This window comes from Alligator sinensis, unplaced genomic scaffold (genome assembly GCF_000455745.1).
Source record: "Alligator sinensis unplaced genomic scaffold, ASM45574v1 scaffold1731_1, whole genome shotgun sequence".
NCBI classification, from domain to species: domain Eukaryota; kingdom Metazoa; phylum Chordata; order Crocodylia; family Alligatoridae; genus Alligator; species Alligator sinensis.
The window spans coordinates 11,858-17,901 of NW_005843621.1; positions in this window are offsets into that span (position 1 = coordinate 11,858).

A 6,044-nucleotide genomic window follows, 5' to 3' on the forward strand; every position below is an offset into this window, starting at 1 on the left:
TTTCTGAACACTTGTTCAGGAAAAGAAATCCATGCAGCTCTGGACATAATTGCTGTCCTTCAGGCCAGTCGGTCGCTGTTAGTGCCGTGCACCAGGGTGCGGATAGTCCAGGTTGCAGACCTCAGTACTTGACCTGGGCAGATTCAGGCAGGTGACATGACACAGGCTGTTTCAGGTGCCTTTTCTAGTGTCCCCTGCACACGTGACGAGCAGAGGTGATCTGAAATAGGCCTGCTCAGTCATAACTGCAGCTGCCTCTTTGCACACCAGTCTCAGTTCAATGTACAAATAATCATCATCCAGTCATTGGCTCCATACGTGCCGGTCTGTGACTGGGGAAAGTCCGTGACCAGGGGCCTCTGGTAATCACACATGTCTGCCCCATCGCCATCCACCCATCACTGTGGGACTTGCTACTAAAGCAAGAGGCCTCTGCATGTCTTTTTTTAACGTGGGGATTGCATTGTGCATCAGCAACCACACAGTACTTCACAGGAAGGAAACCTGAATCCCATGGCCAGAAAAACCAGAAGGACTGAAGATTTCTGTTCTGCTGCAACCTACTTCTGCCCCTGCCACAATCGTGACATATTCTGCTTCATCTGCTCGCTCCACAATCAATAACTTTTCTCCATATTTTTGAAGCACTATTGGTCTGGCAGCTTGCTCTCAACTTCGCCAACATGTGTGACCCTAGCAGAAGTCCACGGCCACAGACGGCATCACTCTTGATGTCAAGGATAGCGGACAAGCCTCTCACCATCATGTCACAGTTGTGATCCTTGTGAGGATGCCTTGAGAAAGGTGCCTACGAGAGAAAAAGAAAGGAGCTTGACCTAGTATCAGAAAGGGGAGAGGACAAATTGATGAAAGAGACTTTTATTGCAGTGGGGAAGCGTTTGTTACAGGCTCATGCCAGACACAGTGGCCGATGGGCTGCAGGCAGGTCCCACGCCCCCGGGTCACGCCAGCCCATGCCATGCCACACCACACCTTTGGTGTTTCCACTGGGTAAACCTTCACTTGCCTGGAGGTGGGGATCAGTGGTTCCCTGAGGGTCCAGGTGTGACAGCATGCTCATGACTTGTCTGGGGCTCCTCTTTAACTGCAGCTCACCCCTTTCCACTCGGTCTTGTAATTAGCCCTGGTGACATCTCGGTGTGGTGACACTGTCTTTTGTTCTCTGTGAGGTGTCTGGCAGGAATGGAAATCACAAGGAGTTTGCATCTGCCTTTTATGTCCAAATCACAACTAAACAGGTCATGTATGTTAAATGGCTCATACTAGGCCACCACGTAGGGCAACGATGACTTGGCACTGAGGGATCCCTTTCCTGGGCATGGGTTGGATTGGTGCCTGGTGCACCCCTCACTCACCCACTGTCCCTCCCTGGTGCTAGGCCAGCTCTGGCACCATCTCGTCTTGACCTCCACTTCCCCTGAGTGAACCCCACTTTCCCACCGGCCTCCTCCCGGGGTATCCCAAACCTACAAGCGTACCGGCTGGGTACATGGTGTTGGGAAGCGTCCTCACTGGAGTTCTTCACCTGTTTCCCCTTCCCATGTCCCTGGGCAGCCCTTTCCCAGGCCCACCCAAGCTACATGCTTCGGCACAGGCTTCCATGTGCCTCTTGGGGACCTGCTGCTCCTTAGCTCAGGTGCTCACCGACTCTGTTGGATGAAGAGCATCCGCATGGGTCCCCAATGCTGCAGCAGTCGAGAGAGCGTGCGGTGCTTTCCTCGCTGCTTTGTCCTCCAGGGGAACTTGCTGGATTCCTCTGCATGGTGAGTTGAGCGTCCAGGTTTTTCTCAGCTGCTACAAAAGAAATAAATGTCCAATGCTTCCCCAGCCGTGCTGACCTTGGGGAAAATCCCTGATCCCTTCTGACAGCTGGGAGAGCATCCCATCCTGTTTAAAGTGTCCTGGTTGAAGCCCCCAGGGCCTCTGTCTCCAGGCCCACTCTTATGCCATTGCACCTGATCCGTGGGGTAATCGGCAGGGCTCCTCTGTTCAGCGTGGCACTGCCTGCCTCGATTGCAGCCGGGTCACTGGAGCCGCAGTGCCGAGGTGCAGCGGGCAGGGGCCTGTTACAAGGTTACATGAGGGTGAGGGCGGCAATCTCAAGATTTCCTAGGGCTTTGAATGCTACAAACAAATGAGGCATGATGGGCCAGGGGTCAGAGGAGTGGTAAGGTATGGGATCAGCCAGCATCTAGCCTAATTATATCACCTTGTCCAGGGCTGTCTCTCTGATGTCTTGGGAACACGAGCATTTTCTTATCTCATAAAAGCTGGAGACATTCCCAAAAATTACAAGACCCCTAATCACATCTGTGCTCTGAGGGCAAGGGCCGTTTTCCCAGGGAATGTGTAGTTACCAGCTGGACACTTTGGGGGATATACATCACACAGCAATGCCATAGGTAACACAGGTGCACTGTGAATCAGTTCAAAAAGTTTCCTGCCTTTCCATATGGCTTGTGACCCTTTCCATATGGCTTTAAAGGGACTCCAGAGGATTTGAAGGGAACGGAAGGCAGGAAACAAGGTTAAAATTTTAAAAAAAATTAAATTCAAACTACAAATTCTGAATGAAGAGTCATTCCAACAAGAGCATTGAAATGCTCCTCTCAGAAGGATCCAAGCAGGACATACCAAGCTCATAATTGCTTAAGCTCTTTTAATAATCATGCCATGAGTCTGACGGCAGTGGGTTGCACTGTCCAGTCCAGACCTGATGGTCCAGATCTAGGCCAAGACCACTCCATTAAAGACCAGGAAGCTGAACAGGTGTCAAACTGGAGCAATGCAGCAGTGGTTCATACCTTGCCCCTTGCTTCACTGTTCACACTTGTGCATCCTCCTTGCCTTATAGCTCAGGTGTACTTGCATCCTGCCTGGCTTATGGGCATGTTCAAAGGACATGGTTCCTTGCAGCCCAACGAAGCCCTAAGGCCATGATGGCCCCTCAGTTGGAGTGTGCAGGCCCAATAAAATGAGACAAAAGAAGAGACTGTGGAAACCTAGAAGGAACAGGAATCCACTTACATGCTCAGAGAGGCAGAATCACCAACGCTGGCATCCTGTGGGCCCATCCCAGATCAGGCAGGGGAGGATGGAGGGAGGGAAGGACAGGGGTGCTGGGGGAGGGGAGGAGTTCAGCTGTTTATCTCCTGGGGGCAATACAGCACGGGACAATCCAGGCGAGTCTGTGGGAGAAGGGGCAGAGTCAGGGAAAGCTCTCATTGGGGTGCAGGACAGGTGGTGCCGACCCAGTCTGCAATAGCTCCTCATAACTCCCTATGTGGTCTGTGGGCTCACCCCCGCTCTAAAGCATACGCTGCTTGCCACTGTGGGAGGCAGGAGCCTGGGGGAGACTGACTGGGGGTGGGAGGCAGAGACACGGGTCACCTCGCAGACACCCCAAACCCCCAGGCCCTGCCACTTCCACCAGCCCATGCCCCGGCCTCCCCTCTCTCCACCACTGCCTCTCCCAGGGACTGGCACAGGGGTCCCAGCCCTCAATCTGCCATGCCCCCAACCTGGGAGACCTTCCCAGGACCAGGAACATAGTCCTGGCTCCAGCCCTCCCTCCACTCCTCACACAGATCCCACGCTCATGTGGCAACACTTGGGAAAACATCATACCTTTCCCCCTGTCGTGTCCATTTTAGACAATGATGCTGCTTGGTCTGGGTGCTCGCCTCCAACATCGGCCCCGGGCCAGCCTGGCACCCCACCTCAGCCAGGCAGAGGGCCCTGGTCTGGGTGCAGGTGTCTGCATGGCGAGGGCCCTCTGCCTGGGTGCTGGCCTCTCTGGTGCAGGGCAGGCTGGGCTGGGGTCGGCCTGGGTCCCTGCGTCCATCCCCTGGGAGGGACATCTGCTCCTGATTGCACAAGAGTAACTGGTTAGAGATGGATCATGGACAGAGGAGGATGCAGTTTAATACAGTTAAGTGCTAAGTACTGCATCTAGGGAGAAAGAATCACCGTCACACTCACAAACTGGGAAATGACTTTCAAAGCAGCACAGCAGCAGAACAGGATCTCAGAGTCATAGTCGACTCCAGGATGAACTTGAGTCGTCAGTGTGACAAAGTGAGAAGTAAAGCTCACCGCACTCTGTCATGCATTAGCAGGTGCATCCCAAACGGGTCTAGGGAGGTGATACTTCCCCTCTAGGCGGCATTGCTAAGGGCACAGCTGGAGAACCGTGTCCAGTTTTGGGCACCGCACTTCAAGAGGGACATGGGTAGCCTTGAGAGGGTCCAGAGGAGGGCCACTCATGTGGTTAGGGGCCTGCAGGCAAGGTCCTACGAAGAGAGATTGAGGGATTTGGATGTCTTCAGGCTCTGCTGAGAGGTGGCTGTCTACAAATTTATCATGGGGAGAGGTGGGCAACAGGAAATAGGAGATAGCCTGTTGACCAGGGTGCCCCTTGGGATAACAAGAAACAAGGACCACAAACTGACAGAGAAGATTTAGATTAGACATCAGGAGGAACTTCTTTATGGTAAGGGTAAGCCCTCCCACCTGCCTCTCAGGGCTTACACAGCCCGCGGGTAATCGGCTCCCAAGTCGTGGCCCCCACGCTGCCTGAGCACAGGATCCGGAGGCCCAGGGATGATGTGGGACTGACACAGGGCACAGCTGCTTGGTTCAGGGCACTGGCACCCTGAGGGATGGGCATCAGGGGTCATCCTGACCTGCCTGGAGGCAGAAGGCAGATGCTGAGGAGCCAGGTCAAAGTAATGCTCTCTCATATGGTAAACTGTGATATTTTGGTTTTTTCCACATCTGTCATAGTTTCATAGCTGGTAGGGTCGGAAGGGACCTGAGCAGATCATCAAGTCCGACCGCTGCTGTGGGCAGGAAAGACTGCTGGGTCATTATCTAGCCTCCTTTTGAAGACCCCCAGGGTAGGAGCGAGGACCACTTCCCCTGGAAGTTGGTTCCAGATCCCAGCCGCCCTGACTGTGAAGTGGCGCCTCCTGATGACTAGTCTGAATCTACTCTCCATCAGCTTGTGGCCATTATTCCTTGCTACTCCTGGTATTGCTCGGGTGAACAGAGACGCACCCAGTGCCTTCTGGTCCCCTTGGCAAGTTTGTAGATGGTCTCCAGATCCCCTCTCAGCCTTCTCTTGTGGGGGCTGAATAGGTTCATATCCTGCAGCCTCTCCTCATAGGACCAGCCTAGTTCCCATCCCGCTCTGATCCCAGGCTCACAAACAAAGAGTACGAAAAGCACCATACCGTTCCCCGTGTCCTCGTCGTTTTTGACAGAGGCGAGCCTTTGTTTGAGTGCTCGCCTCCATGACGGGCAGGGGTTCAGTCTCGCACCCCACTTCAGCCCGGCAGAGGGCCCCCGTCTGGGTGCTGGCGTCTTCATGCCCAGGGCCCTCTGCCTGGGTGCTGGCTTCTGCAGTGAGGGGCAGCTTGGTTTGGGTCTCCTTGTCCTCATGGGACCCTGTCTCCTTTTCCTGGCGGGGGCTAATGCTCCTGGTTGCACAAAAAGGAGCTGGTCAGAAATGGGTCCTGGACTGAATCCATCCCCACCAGCACCGGAGAAGGAAGGACTCCCCAACCTGCAAACAGCATCACTTGCAACACCCCATAGCCTGGCCCAGAGCCCACCAGCTACCCAGGACAGCCCCGCACCTCACCCTGCCCTCCCTGTCCCCCACTTACCCCCTCCAGGGTGGCCAGCACTCCTCCGCCATCCCCTCCATATCCATTGGAGTCTGTTGCAAATGAAAAAGGAAAATGCCAGTGAAGAGAAGATCCAGGCTGCACACAAGTCCTCACTGCACACACAAGTCCTCCCCCCAGGGCAACCCCCCGTCCCCTCCACTGCGGGGCTGGCACAGCAGGGTACAGCCTTGCCCTGTGCACACACGGGCACCTGCACACTCCTCCTCCCCTGGGGCAGGGGCATGCAGAAGGACTCACCTCCGTGGGGCTGTCGTCCTGTTCGCAGCCCTGCTCCCTCTGCGCGTTGAGGGCCAGCACCAGGAACATGTTCTGGCTCCTCAGCGCCTCCAC